Genomic DNA, 18,477 nt, shown 5'->3' with positions numbered 1-18,477 from the left:
TTACACATGGCCTCGGTGCATCTCCGTGGTATTTTGGGAGCCTGTGCTATTTGCCGGGACGGAGCAAGGATCCCTGGGCTTCACCTGGGCGTGATGGAAGCATCTCGGTGGAAAAGCTGATGGCCTCTGGGCTCCGAGCCTCTGCCCGTGGGTGGGGGCACAGACCTGGGCGTTTTCGACCAGATCATTGCTCTGTTTACAGTCTGCTGCTGGCTCATCATCCCCAGCTGTTATGAAAACACCTTTAGTTCGTAAAACGTGGAAATTGCATCTGAGCGCTCCAGCTGAGTCATTTCTCTGAGCAAGCCTTCAGCTTGGGCAACATTTTTGGCCAGGCCTGGGGCGCGGCTCTGTGTGGGTCTGGGTTTTGCCTGTGGAGAGCCCCAGGTGGCCTGGAAGCTCCACTCAAACCCCAGAGCCCGAGCTTCCCTCAGCGAATCGAGGCCCATTTTAAGTCCCTTCTTTGTTTTGTCACCAGGGTGGCTGAGGAGAAGAAAGGGACCCCCGGGGTCTCAGTCTCCAGACAACTCGGGGGGTATGCAGAGCCAGGAGGGGTAGGGGTATGGAGGGAAGGAGGTAGGAGGGAAGGGGTAGGGAGAAGCTCGGCTGGGCGGGGGGAGAAGGCCAGGCTGGGCCTGGAGCCGGTCTTGTCCGAGGGCCTGGGAGCCCTTGGCCTGAGGCACTGTCCCTCCCACCACAACCCTGGCCAGAGGTGACCTTCCGACTGGGGCCCAGCATGACTTTTGGACAGGAAGGAAGAAGGAGGGCGGTACAGAAGAAACCGGTCTTTACTATGCACCTACTTCATGCCAAGCCCTTGGCTAGCTCATTCTTCAGCCTCGTGCCTGGTCCAAGAACCTTGGCCCCTCGCCAGCTGCAGGCCCTTGGGCCTGAGTGTTCTGTCCTCATCTGCCTTATCTTCCTCATCCGGCCTCAGCTGTTGTGAGGGTCAAGCGAGATGGTACAAAGACAAGTCAATAAATGGGTTTTTACAGTGACACGGCTCACATTTACCGAGTATGCGCTCTACTGGGCTCCAAGCTGCAGGTTTTTCTTGCAGAAACTCATGGAACCCTCCCAGCAACCGTGAGGCGAGTTCTTTTTTTAGTCCCATTTTACAGATGAGGAAATGGAGGTGCAGAGACATCGAGTCACCTGTGGAAGGCCGCGGACGCTCGGACACAGGCAATAGGAATTTATGTGACACCGCAGAAGCCTAGGCAGTTGGATTCAGCTGGTCTTTCTCAATGTGAATTCTCCAGAACCCTCATCTTTACTTCATTTTTAAAAAGTTGCTTCACCGGGGTACCTGGGCGGCTCAGCCGGTAAAGCATCTGCCTTCAGTGAAGGTTGTGATTCTGGAGTCCTGGGATCAAGTCCCGGGTTCAACTCCCGGCGCAGCGAGGAGCCTGGGTCTCCCTCTGCCCCTACCCTCCTGCTCATTCTCTCTCTTCCTCCCAAATAAATAAATAAAATCTTCTAAAAAACTAAAAAGTTGCTTCACTATCAGATAAGCATGAAAAACACTGGAACACTGCATGCTCCTTCTAAGACATTCACTGGGAACGTTGATATAGTAAAGGTTCTCGGAAGTGCCGCGGTTAAAAGGGAAAAAGCAGACAACCGGTTTGTGTTTAACCCAGCAATTCTGAACTTGTTTGCTCTCGGAGCCTTATTTCTGAGGAGCCCTTATTAAGATCAAGCTTGAAGCCTGCACATTTCCCCAGTCTGCACGCAGGTCTTGGGCTGTCTTATGGGGGCAGCCCATGGACCACCCCGGTTCCAGAGCCCTATGTTTCTCCTTTGTTCAATCATTTCGTTCACCTATGCCACATGCCTTCACTTCTTTTTATTTTTTTAAAGAGTTTATTTATTTGAGAGAGAAAGAATGAGCAGGGAAGCGGGTAGAGGGAGAAGCAGACTCCCCACTGAACAAGCAGCCCAAAGCAGGACTCGATCCCAGGACCTGGGGATCATAACCTGGCTTAACAGACTAAGCCCCCCAGGAACCTCCACCTTGACTATGCACTGGCATGATGGGACATAAAGACGGGACTTTGGCTTTAAGAATCTTGTTAGACTGACGGGAGACAGGACAGTGTGATCAGAAGTTCAAGGGCCTGGGGAGCCCCAGTGGACGGCACCTACCCGCTATGGGAGCCAGGGGTGGGGGCGCCTCCTGGACAGGACGTGGGCTCAGTTTCTAGGTGAAGGACGTTGGGTGGTCAGGTCAGGGTTGCAGGAAAACGTGTACATCCCTGGAAAAGCGAGGCGTTGGTTATCTAGACTCTAGGGGACACCTCTTGGATTATCTGATTCCATTCTAATCAGGCTATTTTACAACTCTGCAAGTTGTAGATAAGTGATGCAAAACCATTCTTATCTATAGACCTGCGGACTCCGAATTGTCCCGCAGAATGCCAGCAGGCCTCCCCCTCCCCGCTTGTGCCTTCATTTGCACATTCCTGATCAGTAAATGCCTCTGTTCTTCAGATCTCTTGTGAACTGGTGAGACCATGTGCCTGGTTCCCTCACTGATTTAGGGGTTTAATAAACTTTTTTTTAAAAAAAAGATTTATTTGACACAGGGAGAGAGGGACAGAGAGAAAGAGAGAGCACACAAGCAGGGGGAGCTGCAGAGACAGAAGGAAAAGCAGGCTCCCCGCTGAGCAGGGAGCCCAACATGGGGCTCCCTCCAAGGACCCTGGGACCCTGGGACCCTGGGATCATGACTGGAGCCGAAGGGTGGACACTTATTAACCAACTGAGCCCCCCAGGCGCCCCGGAGTTTCATCAACTTTACCACATGTTCATTCTTATACGACAGTCATGATTCCACCTCTTAAGAGGATAATAGGAAGGAGCTCCTGGGTGGCTCAGTTGTTAAGCGGCTGCCTTCAGCTCAGGTCATCATCTCAGGGCCCTGGGATGGAGCCCCGAATCGGGCTCCCTGCTCAGCGGGAAGCCTGCTTCTCCCTCTCCCACTCCCTCTGCTTCTGTTCCCTCTCTCGCTGTCTCTGTCAAATAAATAAATAAAATCTTGGGGCGCCTGGGTGGCTCAGTGGTTTAAGCCGCTGCCTTCGGCTCGGGTCATGATCTCAGGGTCCTGGGATCGAGTCCCACGTCGGGCTCTCTGCTCAGCAGGGAGCCTGCTTCCCTCTCTCACTCTCTCTGCCTGCCTCTCTGCCTACTTGTGATCTCTCTCTCTCTCTCTGTCAAATAAATAAATAAAATCTTAAAAATAAATAAATAAATAAATAAAATCTTAAAAAAAAAAAAAAAAAAAGAGGAAGACAGTAAGAGGCTCCTGGGCAGAGAGACACATAGGCGAAGACCTGGCTTTGCTCTCGGCACCAGGCCATGCGGACCAGGTGCCCTGGGTCCTTGTCACAGCGGACCACCAGGAGCTGCCGAGATGGGCTAAATTTTCGGGCCCCACTCGCAAAGGGTGGAGGCAGGGGGGGTGAGATGAAAGGAGCGGGGGTTTGGCTGTCAGGTGATGTGGGCATGCCACCGGGGGCTGCTGCACTTGGTGTCACCCTGACTGGTGTGTCTGCAAGGGAGCTAGCACATCTCTGATGCTGCTGCTGAGGCCGGTGAGAAGCCTGAGGGAGCTCCTCTGCTCCCTAAGATCTGCTTCCTTGTTGGGATTTGCACGACCACCTACCTGCCCAGCCCTGCTGTGTACCTTCTGAAGCTGGAGCTGGAGCCCAGCATGGGCCTCTGGCCCAAAACAAACAAACAAACAAAAAACAAAACCCAAACCAACCAACCCACCAGCCAAGCCAAGCTCCTGCAAAAGGTTGCCTGGTGGGGTTCCCGGGCAGTCTCTGGAGGGAGTGTTTGCATCCATCCCCAGTGAGGGGCCCTCCTTGAACCCACACCCTCCTCATGTAAGGCCCAGCATCCCACCCGTGGGGTCTCGAAGAGCCCTCGGAGGGTTTCTCCTACACAAGGGCAGAGGGACGTAGGACAAAGGCAGCCCTTGGTGCCCTGCTTGGCTTAGCAAATGGCTGGAAATAACCTGCATGCCCAGCAGTGGGGGATCAGCGAGCCTGCGCACCCGTTCAGTGGAGTCCCCGGAGCTCTTAAAAAGACGAGGTTCCCTGGAGTGTTCTCACACCGGAGGGGCAGCTCCTGTGCCCCACTATGCAGGCACTGGCCCATCCCCCACCCCAGCCAGGCACCCCACATCCTTCAGAGCGCCCCTGCTTGGTGTCCCTCCGGCCCTGGCCGGAGGAGTGAGGTGGAAGAGGGAAGACTGCGAGCCTAGTGCCCGGAGTGACCCCCACACCACTCTTGGCCTCAGTGTCCGCCTCTGGGCAGTGGAGACGACTTAATAACCTCCCAGGTGAGACGAGCACCTGGCCTGCAAAGCGGGTGTTCAGTAAAGGGGACTATGACCTGAGTCTTGCCTAGCGGGAACTATGGGGTTGCGGAGCAGGGGCAGGGCCCAGAGTTGTCTGCCGGGAGGAGCCATGCCCTGCCTGTCACGTGCTCCGTGTGAGGGTTCCGGGCGTTGAGCTGTGGCTCCCCAGCCGCCCCCACAGCCGACGACGCGCCCCCGAGAGGAAGAGTTCACGCCGGTGTTTCTGAGGGAGGAGGCGCATCAGGTGACATGGCGGTTGACAGCCACAGCCCTCACCCTCGCCTGCCCTGAGATTCACGGGGCCCTGCCAGCAGTGGGGGTAACCTCAGCTCCCCCACTGGCGCCGCAGTCGCTCCGTGAAGAAACTGGGTGATCTGGGGCAGCCCTAAGGGAGCTGGTGCACACTGTGGGGGCGGCGTCTCCCGAGGCTCTGGGCGACGTGGGGGTCTGGGCTGGAAGTGGTGGGGGGCTGAGAAGGGAGCTCCCCCGGCTGTCCCGAATGCATGACCCCGCGGCCCCCACAGACCTTTAGCTGGCTCCACAAAAACTAGACTTCCTTTCCAGCTAACTTTTTAGTCCTTCCCTTCCCTTACTGACTTGGGTGATTCTTCTTTTCACTTCCCCCTCCTTCTTTACACTCTTTGTCATTCTTTTAAAAACCTTAAACATGCAAACTATGTTCTTTATTCCTTTCAAGGACCCCGTGAGGAAGACTCTACTGTGTTCCTATTTTTCAGATGAGGAAACAGCCAAGCGAGGACAAGGGCCCTGCTGGTAAGAGGTGAAGGGCCAGACTCACCCGTGCACCTTCCTGCCTCCAGTTGCCGGGCCCTCGCAGGTCACTGGGCAGCAGGAATGAGCAGAGCCACGTTGGCCCTTGGGGAGCTCACAGCTGGTGGCAGGGGCCTGACCTGTGGGGTTGGGAGTATGTCAGGGAAGGCTTCCAGAGGAGGAGACCTGGGATCTGGGGTGAGGGAAGGAGGCTGGGAAATGGATTCCGGTGACGGAGAAAGCATGTGCAAAGGCCCAGTGGTGTGGGAAAGGGAGCTTAGGCCAGTGGGGCTAGGGTGAGGGTGCAAGTGGAAAAGGTCAAGAGTCAGGGTTCCGCTCAGAGGAGGTGAGAGTAGATGAGGGTGATGGAGTCAGATGGGGCTCAGGGGCCTCCGAGGCTGAATGGAGGCGAGCCTTGACTGGCAGGCATGTCCCAGACACTTGTCAAGGCTGGGCTGGCCCCAGCTGCCTGGGTCCAGTGCCAGCTAGAATGAGCATCTATTAGGACATCTGGGTGACTCAGTCAGTTAAGCGTCTGCCTTCGGCTCAGGTCATGATCCCAGGGTCCTGGATGGAGTGCCACATCGGGCTCTTTGCTCAGCGGGGAGCTTGCTTCTTCCTCTGCCCCTCCCCCACTTGGTGCGTGTGTGTGTGTCTCTCTCTCTCTCTGACAAATAAATTAAAAAAAAAAAAAAAAAAGAATGTTTATCTGTCTTATGGGCTTAGGATCCCACACCAGGGACAGGAAGACAAGCTCAAGGATTCTTCCAGGCAAGAGAGGCTGAATTCCTTGGGGAGTGGTTACCCTTTTCAGCTCTTCGCAGGATTCAGCTGCCTGGGCTGGGACCTGCAGAGACCCTGGGTCCTCACATTGCTTCCTGAAAACCTTATTCATACTAAAGTGTCAATGGCTCCAATGAAAGGTAGCAGTGTTCGACTCTGGCTGTCTAGAATCATCTGATGTGCGTGCGCTTTTATAAAAATAACATTGCTCATTCTCAAAAAACCAAAATGAGTGATACACAGGAAAGTACAAAGAAGGAAGCAGCAACCCACGCATCCCCGTTAGAAAGCCAGCTTCCTGAGGGCAGGGTCGTTTGTGTTCTCTGCTGTCCTCCCAGCACCTAGAACTTCCTGGCACAGAGTGGCTGCTTAATACAGCCCACTGCCCAGGCTTCACATTGGGAGGATGTCATCTATCCGAAGAGAACTTTGGAGGGGTAAAGAGGGGCCAGTAGGCGGACAGGTAAACAGGTCCAAATACTTTTAAAAGATGGGATTGTAGGGGCGCCTGGGTGGCTCAGTGGGTTAAAGCCTCTGCCTTCGGCTCAGGTCATGATCTCAGGGTCCTGGGATCGAGCCCCACATCAGGCTCTCTGCTCAGCAGGGAGCCTGCTTCCTCCTCTCTCTCTCTGCCTGCCTCTCTGCCTACTTGTGATCTGTCTATCAAATAAATAAATAAAATCTTTAAAAAAAAAAAAAAGATGGGATTGTACCACACCTGCTAGATTTAAAACTAAAAGTAATTTTACTTGAGTTTAACAGGAAAAAACCCACCGCTGTAAAAACTGCTGAATCTTAGATAAGTTTTTAATTTTCTCAGAGGTATTCGTTTATGATGAATTTGTTTCATGTTAAGAAAAAAGATGATGAAATTCATCAAGAGACTGGAGTCTTGGGGGAAAACAAGAAATGCTTCACTTGGGCAGGTGCCCTCCTTCTTCGGGATGAAAGGGTGATCACCTGCCTTACCAGTCTTCACTCCGTTCCTGACTACGACTCTACTATTTTCTCTTTGGCACGGCTTCTAACGGTTCGATTCTGCTCTGCAGCCACAGTTCTCCTAGTATCTCAACTTAGTCCTGTATTTCAATGGATTCCATCCCCCTTTTTTAAAAGCACATTTTGTCCCCGGGGTTTTGCATCAGGAGGTCATCTCCTGGTTATACCAGGAAAAGAGAAGAAAGACTTTGAAATGGCACCTCTGCTCCTGAAAACAGCCTACAGCGGGGAGGAGGTCCTGTAGTTAGGAACCTGTGCCTTTTGTCATTTTGGAGCAAGTCAAAGTTGTAGAAAACTTAGGACAATGCAAATGGTTCTTGTTTGGAGACATGAGGACGGATTCCGTGCGGGGGGGAATGCTGTGGACGGCTGCCCCATGGCTCGTGAGTTTCGTTCACGGACGCACGTTCATTTCCAGACCCCTTAGCTGCCTGTTTGCGTGTACTTGTTTCTAATATTCCTTTAAGCCAGTTGGAACCTATTACTTGTTCTAATTACTTAACGAGTTAAATAAAGTTTTTGACATGTGTTCATTTTATATTGTAGGAGAGTCATGATTTTACCCTTAAAAAAAAAGGTCCCTTTTAACTTTCAGCTGGGTTTTCATTGCTGAATATTTGTGTGTGTGTTTTCAAAAGAAGGCTCAAGGGTGCTGTTTTCCCTGATCCTTTCCATGTTGTCTATAAATCTGAACCACCTCAGTGGGTGCAATATTCTTGGTTTCCCCCTTTCCACACAACTTTGAAGACTAAGCTCCCTTGTCTTCTGGAATTGAATGTTGCTGGGGAAAAATGAAAGGCCAGATTGATTTTTTTCTCCCCTTGTTCATGACTTGGGTTTTCCTCCTGGGTGCCTGAACACTTGTTCTCTCTGTCCTTAAAGTTCAGTAACTCAGCGCAAGTCGGTATGTTCCTGAGGGCGGTTACCCTGAATCCGTCTTGTGCCCTCTCCGTCTCTAAATATTCTTGGGCTTTAGCGGTTGGATCATCTACTTCAGGGAGCCAATCCCTCTCAGGCTGGAGGCTCTGGGCTCCACCATGACCATCTTCTCTGAGTTCACAGTGATTCCTTCACCTTTCTCTCTGTGCTGTGGATTTGCTTTTTAGATGTGCGTGCTATGCTGTGACTCGGTTTCTCAGATGTGCCGTGGTGCTACTTGGGTCCTCCCGTCTGCAAGCTCCCTCGGTGTGTCCTGATGTGGTTTCTTGACTGTCTCTTCTTGGTGCTCTTCTTAAATCGGGTTTGGATTCTCAGGAACTTTCTTCTGTCCTGGGGCTGCTGGTCTCATGGGAGCTGCCTTTGATCCTGGGTGCCTGCTCCCTTTCAGCTTTCATGCCCTCATGTGATTTCCTTCCCCTTCCCCTTCCCGGCAGTTGGCAGGGTGGTCTGGCAAGTTCGTTTCATCTGTGTGGTTCGCTGAGCACGTCCTGCGGTCATCCTCCTTGCAGCTGGAACACGGGAAGCAGCCTGCGTCCCCCCAGGACAGCTGTGAGGGCTGAGTGGTTTTCAGCTCCCTTTTCAGGAGCCCGAGCGTGTGGGGACACCGTCCTCTACGGAGGCCGCCTGGCTGGGGGCTACGGGCCTTGTCTCTGCTGCCGTCCCCTATATGCTCTGCACCCAGACCCCTGCTCTGTCCAGCTAGGATGGTGTCCTTGACCACCACGGGGCAGCCCAGAGTCCGTGAAGGAGGGTCCTAGAGGCCACGGCTATGGAGACTCTTCTCGGTTTGTTGGCCACTCTTTTCATAAACAATCTGTCCTTGTTATTCATTTCATCTGTACGGCGTAGGGGAGCCCGATCTGTCCCCTCACTCTGCCCCCCAAGGTCTGAGTTCCTCTCCTACACAGTGTCCAAAAAAATGCCAGTGTCCAGGTCCTACAACGCAGAGGCCCCGAGAGAGGCTGTGGGTCTGCGTGGGACCCCTGTCTCCACCCATTGTGGTGGGGGTGTCTAGACCTGGGGGCGAGAACTGCTGAGTCACCTGCCGGGGTCATTTGCATTTTGGTCACATTGAAGGAAGACAGCTCAGATTATGTGAAATCACGTGGCTCTGAACGGTTCAGTTTTGGAATGTCTAATTGGGTGGGCAAATTGGAACATTCACTCTATTGGTGAGGCCTTGGAGGCCCAGAAAGCAGAAGTGACTGGCCCAAGGTCATATAGCAAGCCAGCGATAGACAGGTCTGAAGAACTGGAAATGCCAACCCGGGATGTGGGGCCTGGGGATCAGGGTAGCCCAGCTCTGAGGGCAGGAAGGTCTTTGTCAGTGGGACGAGGGGGCCCCCCTTCCCATCTCCTGGCCTCGCAGAGAGGAAATGGTTATGGCCCTGGTCCTGGGGAACTGTGGTCACGACCTTCCTTGGGGGAGGGTGGCTGCCCCAGGAGGCCTGCTAGCAAATCCCAGCCCTCCTGGAAGGTGCTTCCTCTCATGCCTGCCCCCACCACATCCCCCCGCTGTCCTGACAGCTGTGCTTTCAGCGCAAGCCGAGGGCCTGGTGACGACCTGGGGACGAACGGCAGATAGAGCGGGACTGGTAAGGAAGCAGCGACGGAAAAGGTAGGGAATCTGGGATTAGTGCCGGAGAGGGCTCGGGTCAGGCCCTTCTGAGGGAGCCCCCCATCTGCCAGGGGAAGGGGGTGCCAGAGCGGTCGGGGCCCTAACTGGGCCGTGCGTGCAGCTTAGGTTCTGACCAGGGGCTGGGCCAGGCCCCTCAGGGTGGTCGGACGGAGCCGCTCGGCGCATCCTGGCTATCTGTCAGCCCCTGGCTCTGTGCTTGCCGCACCCCACCAGCCTGCTGGCGTTGGGCAGCCCAAGGAGAAGCCCGGGACCACCCCTTTACTCCTTTTGTGGCCCTCCACGGCTCGGCTGGCTCAGGAAAACAACAGGACCCTCTCCACAGGGTTGGGGCGAGGATTAATTCCTGCAAAGGCACACCGGAAGCAAGGCTCGCGATAACGGAGCGACCGAGCCCAAAATAGATCCATTCCACAAGGTAACAAGAAATATTTCACTGGAGTTTTTGTGAGGTGATGGGGAAAAGGAATCTCACTGTTCGCCACAGAGCTGCTTTTTAATTTCTCTCTGGGGACATTTCTGATCTTTCTCTGCTAAATCCCGCCCCTCCTCCTCCGCTCCTACCCCCCACCTATTCCCAGCGTCCCTTCTACCTCGCAGTCCCAGCTCTTTCACGGGGAGAGGGGGGCTGACGGCGGCGGCCCCCCAGCTGTGTCCCGGGGAGCGTGTGAATCACGACGATGATGGCTGCAGCTGGCGCCAGGCTCCGGCAAGGACACGGTGGGGACTCTCTGGGCCCCACCAGACACGGGAGGACCCGGGGAGGGCGCGCCAACTCTGGCCTCAAACTCAGGCGCCCGGGCCCCCCGCTGCTTCCCCGGCGGAGTCTGAACGCGTTCCACCCCCCACCACCCCCCACTCGTGCTTCCAGGCTCTTCACGGCAACCCTGGGAGGAAGACGGGCCAGGCAGCCACCGCCAATTCTGGCCCCAAGGCATCCCATTTTTCAGATGAGGAAGCGAGACCAGGAGAAGCGGACGAACACGGGCCCCGAACACCCCCTCCACGTCTGAGGGTGCGGCCGCCCAGCCATCCCGCTGAGCACGGCAGCTGCTGGGTCTGTGAGGGGAGCGGCCCGCCCGCCTTCCGCAGGGCCCATCCGCAGGGCCCATCCCCCGGGCCCATCCCCCGGAGACGGCCGCAGCCCACCTTGTTGTTAGAGCCAACTGTCTTCACACATTTTTGCCTGGGATTAACCTCCTCCTTTGCTCTCACCATTTTGCTGCGCTGAGTCCTCCTCCCACTTTGGAGGAAGCCTGGCTCTCGGGGAAGGTCAGGCGGGGCGGAGGGGTTGGCTTGGGGGAGGCCCGTGTGTGTTCCCCGAGTGGCATAGTGTCCAGGCAGCCTGGCGAGGATGTCGCCCTCTCTGAATCAGGTCTCCTAAACTGTCAGGCGTGCTGGCCCCTTGGACAACCTAACGAGAGTCGTGACCTCTTTCCCAGAAATCCGCGCAGACTCCCAAACAAAAACTTACAAGTTGGGAGTCCGTATGTCCTCTGCCATCTCTCCTCGGGTTTTCCCGGGGCTCCTGGTCTAGATGAAGGCCCCCTACGTTACGCGGTGCTCTCTGCCAATCTTCAGAACCCCAGAATCTGGATGCTTATGATGCTTGGATGGCTGGGGGTGGCCATGCCTGAAGCAGGCGTCTCTGGGAGAGAACAATTTTATGAGAGGATTAGGCTGAGAATGGCTGACCCCACTGAGTGAGAACGAGGTCCACATAAGTCGCCAGTCAACTCTGGCACGAGAGGCCACGTACAAGTAGATAGAGGGGGTCTTTGCTGGAATGAGAAGCACCCACATCCAGCGAGGGCCAGGCACCAGGCTGCACGCGCTCACGTGTTGTTGCATCTCCCTAACCACCAATACCACCGGGTCACACTATTCTGATCTCTCTGAGGCAAAGGAAAGTTCAGTAAGTTACTCGAGGTCGCGCAATGTATTGACCCAACCGGCGGCCTTTGACCTCAACTCCTCGGACCCAGGAAGCTGTGACAAGTTTCCCTTCCTGTGAACTGGGGATGTGCACAGACAGGGGAGGCCGGCCCTGCTCTGTTCTGAGACAACTCTGTCCCCAGCTCTGTTGGGTCCTCTTGGGTCTGGGCAAAGAGAGCAGGCGGGCGCCAAGTAAACACTGAAATGGCGTTTCTGGAAAGCCTCTGTAACACACTGGCGCCCCGGCCCCCTTGTCTAAGAGTCCCCGATGGACCGTATCACGAAGTGGCATGGCAGGGAGGCAGAACTCCGCTCTCAGGCAAACTTGGCCGGTAATGTGATCCCATTTGACCCCACAGGCTGGCAAGGCCTGGGAAATGTCAGCTTACACTCGTTCCCACCGTTTCCGAGGGGGTTTCCTTTGCCCCCGGTGTGCTCTGCACAGCGCCTACTGGGAACGGCGGGTCTGCAGCCGCTTCCCGGCTGTCGAGCCACAGGTGAATGGGCACTTTGGCGCTGGAAGGGGCTGCAGAGCCTGGCTCTCTCGTGACCCCTGCAAAGGGCTCCCCCTGAGCAAGGCTGTCCCGCTGTCACCTTCTTAAACCCCCTCCGGACGGTTCCGCCCCATCGGACAGGCTCGCTCAGCATCGTAGACGGAGGGAGCTTCGTCATCGCCAGAAAGCCAGGGTGAAAGAGGAGGAGGCCCTGGCCAAGGCCCAGAACCCAAATTCGCAGCAGCCCAGGTTTGTATCCACCCTGGGGACTGACCCTCTCCGCTACCCGAGGCCAGGGGATCTCAACATGTGGGTTGGGGGGAGGCTGGCGGCATCAGCGTCACAGGGGCGCTCGTCAGGACGGCAGACCTTCGGGCCCAGCCCCGATCTTCTGAAGCGGAAGCGCTTTGCACCAGCCCATGGCGATGCCGGAGCCGAGAGCCACCACCCTAGGCCTCTGCCTTCTCGGCTGCCCCGTGGAGCCCTACACTGGCGGGAAGGACTCAAGTTTGAATTCCCGCCCCTCCCCGGAACCCTCCCCACACGTCACGACTCCAGACACGTCGCAGAGAATAGGGAGCTGGAAACAGAGGCCGGCGATGGTACGAATCTTCGCACGTGGCAGAAGCAGCATCTCCAGATCAGTAAGTGGGGAAATCCGCTCGCTCTCGGATAACCAGAAACGTCCTCGAACACACACAACAGAGGACCTAAGCGAACAAGGCCAACTGGAGGGCAACTTGCACTCGTCTTCGTGAAGCTGGCAGGAGCAGTGAGGGAAGAAGCCTGGAGGGACGGGCCTGCCACCTGGGCTGTGGGATTCTAAGGCTCGGCAGGCCTGAGGCCCCTGTCCCCAGCCTCCTACCTCGCCCTCCCATGAAGAGGGCAGTCTGGGCAGAAAGATGCCTGTACAGTGGCCCTCTTCATCCACCCATCCAACTGTCTACCTGTCACCCACCCATCCCCCATCCAACAAACGTTATTAGGCACCTGCTGTGTGCCAAGTTCTCCTGCCATAACCCCAGTCTGGGGGCAAAGCACAAAGCTAAGGCAAGGACTGTGGAGGGAATGGTGGGACTTATGGGATAGGGGTCCTTGCAGGCTGGCTGGGGCCCCCCTCCCACTCCCCCTGTGCAACACCTGCTCCTCGAGTGGGAGTTCCTACTGGGCTCCCCAGCCCAGGGTGCTTGTCCCCTTGAAGTGAGGGCAGTCAGGGGGAGAAGGGTCACTTTTTTCTCAGAAGCGGGTTCCTGGGCTGGCTCTGTGATCCTCTCACCCTTCCCAGAAGGTGAGAAAAAGGGAGCCAGTGGGGCTGGAGGAGCCCGGGAACCCCTGGCCTGAGGGGCCCTGGGAGGGGGTGGCCGCCCGTGGCCCCACTGCCCGTTCCTAGTCCACAGGGATTCCTACCCCACAGCCCTTCTGGAGCAAATCTAAACCCAAGGTGGCTGAGTGGCTGTGTCCTTGCTTTGTTTGATTATAAAAATGATACAGAGCTTGTTGTAAAAGTCAATCAGTTCAGCAAAGTAAAAATGACCACAGTCCTGCCACTTTTACTGTTTTGGTCAGCAACCTTCACACACACACACACACACACACACACACACACACTCACTCTCTCTCTCTCTCTCACTCTCTCTTTCTCTCTCTTTTTAGTAGCCGTGCTATTCTGTAGCCTGCTTTTAAGAAAAGGAAAGCTGATGTTTACAAGCTGTACGGCCACCGAGCCCTCCCCCTGGGGCCTGGGGTTCCGGGGCTGGCGGCGGGGCAGCAGGGACTCACAGGGAGGTGGGGGCACCCTCATGCTCCCCAGCAACTGCTGTGGGTGACTCCCCAGGCCCATGAGCAGTGCATTCACATGCTCTTCCATAAAACATAACTTAGCACAGAGCTAGATTTTTTTTGTGCAGGGGTGTGTGTGGCCTTTGAGGGAACACTCGCCGAACTTGGGGGAGGCGGCGTGGGCAACAGAGAGGACACAGGCGCATGCACATCCCTCACACCCCGCACAGTGGGGGCGATCCCGAGCCCAGGGGCCCCAAGCGGACCCTCCAGGCAACAGTGACCTCCTGCTGGGGAGTGGTAGGGACTGCTGGAATCACACACACACACGGCCATCTCTCTGGGGTGCCATCAGAGCATGTCAGCAGCCCCTGCCCATTTCCCTGCCTTGGCTGGTGGGATCGGTCTGCTCCTGTCACCTGTGACCCTGAAAGCTGCCACGGTCTCCCCCCGTACGAGCAAAGGCCTACTGCCTGTCTGTGGGCGTCCAGCTCACCCGCTCTGGTCTTTCCTGACCCTGTGGTCAGGGTCATTTTTCTAACACATCAGATCATCGCTCTCTCCTGCTTCAGTACCTTGCCTGGGCTCAAGTCCACGCTCCTTGGCTGGGATTGTGTGGACTGATGTCTCTACCTCCCCCCGGCCTGTCCTGGACCCCGGGGGGCCCCCAACCCGCCGTGCTCTGTCACACCTCCAGCCCTCACCTTCACGGTTCCCTTTGGCCTGGGGTCTCCTTCTCTTGTTCTAAATTCTTCCTCATTTTTCAGGGCTTCAACTTCCCTTCTCGTGCTCCCAAAACTGGACCAGGCCTCCCTGGGGACTCCCCCGGCACCCCACATACTGCTCTGTTCTCCTCCTCCTGGGTCACGAGGGCCTTTGTCTCCCTCGCTGACTGAAGTTTGCCGACGGCTGGGGCCATGCCTGAGTCTGGGGGTTCCGGGCAGCACAGGTTTGCGGAGTAGGGGACCACAGTGGAGACCATCACCACCGTGGCACACGGGGACCCGGGGTTTCCTTTATTGTGTGGATGAGAAACGGAGGCTCAGAGAAGCCACGGAGCACACAAAGGTCACTCACCTAGCGTGGCAGGCGCTGGGTGGCTTTGGCTGGGTGCCGAGGAGCCGGCGGTGACAGAGGGACTGCAGTCCCCGTGTTCGCGGTGCACGTGCAGACAGTGAGTCGCAGCAGGGCTCGCGTGGGCGACTTCTCTCTGGCACTAACTGTTAAACCACAGCCGCCGCAGACGTTCACGCTTCTGTCTTGAGGTTAGAAGGGTTACAGCCTCCCAAGGGTCACGAGAGGCGCAAGGCCCCTCACGGGGGAGGCCCAAGGGTGCTGGGTATGGGCAGCACTCCAGCCGGAGGTCTCGGTTTCCGAGACGCGCTTCCTTCCTGGCTGGGATTCAGCCTCATGGCGGCTCTTCAGACCCTTCCTCAATCCTCGAAGGTCAGCTGGGTCAGGGTTCCCAGCTCACTGCCCTGCCTTCCACTCCAGGGTTCGCTGCTCTGGCTTCTGCCCCATGGAGGGAGTTCTCTCTGCAGGAGGCAGGGACCTGTATGCTCCGCTCTGACCCAGAGCTGGGCAAGGGGCCAGGGTCTGACCTTCGTGGGGCCTCAAGGCTCCTGGCAGGGACTGGGGACATGGGCTGGGACAGGCTGACGCCTGTGGCCTGTGTGTATGCCAGGCCCTGTGTGGGACCCAAAGGGATGGAGGCCCAGTGGGGTGAACTCCAGCATCCTGAGTAGCCCTAGGGGTCATCCGAGTCACCGATGGTCGCCAGTGGTCACTGGTCACCGAACCTTCTATGGGATGGTGGGAGCTGTGAGGACACCAAGAAACCCAGCCTCAGGTCCCCATCCCTGCTTGAGGGATGCCTCCCCTCTCCAGGGTTCTGTGGCCTCAAGTCTGGACTTCTGTCTACCCTCTTACCCTGTCCTCCCCCAACAACTAGGAGGATAAGGACCCAGCAGCCACCCCAACCATGGTGGAGTCTTGTTCCCTCTCCCCTCTCCTCCCACCGCAGAGAACACAGGTCTGGTGAGGAAAGCCAGTCTGGGGGTGAGAAGAACAGAATGAGTGCTTTTTGGAAAGCAGGAGCTTTCTCAAAGCCAGGGGCGCAGCAGCTCTAGCGGTGCTGCCCAGCTGCAGATGCTGAGGCCGTGCCTCCCAGCGAGAGAGGGTCTGGTCAGGGCTGGATTCCCCTGAGCACGTCCCACCAGCCGGCTTGTCCAAACCATCCATGAGGCCACGTGGGGGCTGTAGCAGCTGCACGGAGGGAGCAGCGGCCGCTGGTGGCTCTTGGGGACTCCACCCTGCCTTCACAATGGGCCCACAAGGCCATGGTCTCTCCGCCCAGATGTCTCTGCCAGGGTGGGAGTCCAAGGCTGGAGATCTATGAGACCCACCCGAGCGTAGGTGGGCCTCAGGGGCTGGGAGCAGCTCCAAGTCACAGGAAAACAGTTTCTTAAGAAGAGCAAGGGGGTCTGGACCACAGCCTCTACTTCCTCTTCTCCAGTTCTGGAGAAAAACCGCAGCTCAGCTGTGCTGGCTGATAATTCTGCAGCCCTATCCCTGGGGCCTGCCCTCAGGGGTCTGATGTTTCAGCAGGTAGTGGCAGGTGGCCCCTGGGGCTTTGGATGGAAAAATGGGGTTGGGAGAGGAGACTGGATTATCCAGGGAAAAAGCACAGACCTGGACTCCTTACGGCCTATTGCCTAAACTGGAGCACTTGCAGGAATGAAAGGGAGTGCTCTGGATTACTACACCAAGACGGCAAATACAGACGGGGACTTGTCAGGGCAAACCAGGATGGACCTTACCCTACTTATCACCACTTCCTAGCTGTGTGGATTTGGGCAATTACATAACCTCTCTGAATTGTGGTTTCTGCATAAAAAGGGCTAATATGTGCCTGCCTCCCAGGGCTGTTGGGAGAGATTAAAGGAATGAATTAAATTATGTGAAAACTCCTGGAACAGCCCCTGGCCGAGAGTGGGTTTTGCAGGTCTGTTCTCTTTCTGTGAAGAAGTGGGGTCCCTGTCCTTAAAAGTAAGCAAGGACCTGTCAGCGTGTTGAAGTCCTCATGGTGGGAGAGGAGTCAGACTCCAATCCTTCTTGGGTCCTCCACAGGGCTGGTGGGGAAGGTGGTAGAGCCCCAGACCCCTCCCACCCCCACCCCCTCAGGCCTTCCTGTACCTCGGGAGGGTGGGCCAGCGGAATGTCCTAGGCTGGAACTCTGGTAGACTCGTCTCCCACCTTCCTTCTGCGCCATGGTGATTTCTGTGCACGGAAACCCCAGGAGGGCCTGGTGGCTTTGCTGTCACTGGCTCTCTCTGGCTGCCAGGGGCACACAAAAAAAGTCCTTGTGCTTCTGTTGTCCTGAGATTACCCCACGTGGATGCCGCGGCATTCCACCCCCAACTCCCGTCCCCCACCCCTCCAGCAGGGGGATCTGAGAAGGCTGGAGGCTGAAATGGAGGAGGCCACTTTTATTTTCTGGGCCTGTTCCTGGGGCCCGATGAACTGACCAGAGCCTGTTCCAACCCAGAATTTCTAAAAAGAGGTGGCTGTGGGGCCCTGCTCTGCCACTGGACCCTGTGCAGGCCTCAGGTTCCGGCTGTGAGGTGGGGTTGCTGTTCGGGTTAGAGTTAGGCTCAGAGTCAGCTCTGTCCCCCTCAGCACCCCACTCCGGTGGCTCCCTCTGCACCACCCTTCTCTGCTCCCTGGCCCTGGAGGCCCCTGGAGATAGTGGTCTCCAGGATCTGGGCAGAAGAGGCCTCTCAGTAAAGGAACTACTGAGGTTGGAGCCAGGAAATGATCCAATGTCTTTGGGCAGAGCCCCACCTCCCCCGTGCCCCCAAGTCGAAGCTGCCACATGTGGAAGGATGTGACCTCCTGCCAGATGCCCTCATGCATTGCTGACACTCCCAGGTAACCCTGCGCCGGGGACACTGTCCCAGCAGCCTCAGCCACAGGCTACTTTGTCCTGTGTCCTTTCCTCACCCAGACAAGTTTCTTCTGGCTACTCGAGTCAGAGCTTGCTGGAAAGATGGGTTCTGTGAAAACGTCAGCTCTGGAAGATATCTTGAGAGAAGAGGGCACAGCGCTCAGCAGACTCTCGTCCGGCCAGCCTCCTCTACTCGGTGTGGAACCCAAAGCCCCAGGTGACAGACACGGAAGCCAGAAGGCGGTGTGCAGCTAAGGGCTGCCCCTCACGGTGGGCGCAGGCTCCACGCAGCACTGAGCCTGTGGGCAGAGGCCACAGGGCTTCCAGCCACATCCCACTGCGGGAACTTCTACCCGGGCAGGGCTCCCGTGCTCCACTCTCCTGACTGAGGTCCAGGAGAGAAGTGGGATGCCAAACAGGTCACCAAGGTTACTTACAGCTAAGAGGCGACAGGTCTCAAGAAATGAGGTACTACAGCTCCAAAAAGAGGTGCTAAAATCCCACGTTAAGACTTTCTGGCCCATCGGCCTATACGCAGAAGGTCTTCAAAAGTGAGGCCTCCCTAGTATTAACCGTAAAAAGCTCCTATATTCTCACCAAACGTTTGGCCATTCTCCTGTTGGCCCCAGATTTTGGGATATTATCCAGTGTTGACAACTTAAGAGGCAGAAGAATGGCATCTCATTGTTCTAATTTATATTTGTAACTGGGGAGACTGGGCGTTTTTCACATATTTGTGGGCCATTTGTACTTCTTCTGGGAAGAGCCTGTCACAGCCTCTGTTCATTTTTCTACCCAGCTCGTTTTCTTTTCTTTTCTTTTTCTT

This window comes from Martes martes, assembly GCF_963455335.1.
Source record: "Martes martes genome assembly, chromosome: 7".
Taxonomy (NCBI): Eukaryota; Metazoa; Chordata; class Mammalia; order Carnivora; family Mustelidae; genus Martes; species Martes martes.
The sequence above is the reverse complement of the archived record's forward strand: the minus strand, read 5'-3'. Positions refer to the sequence as shown.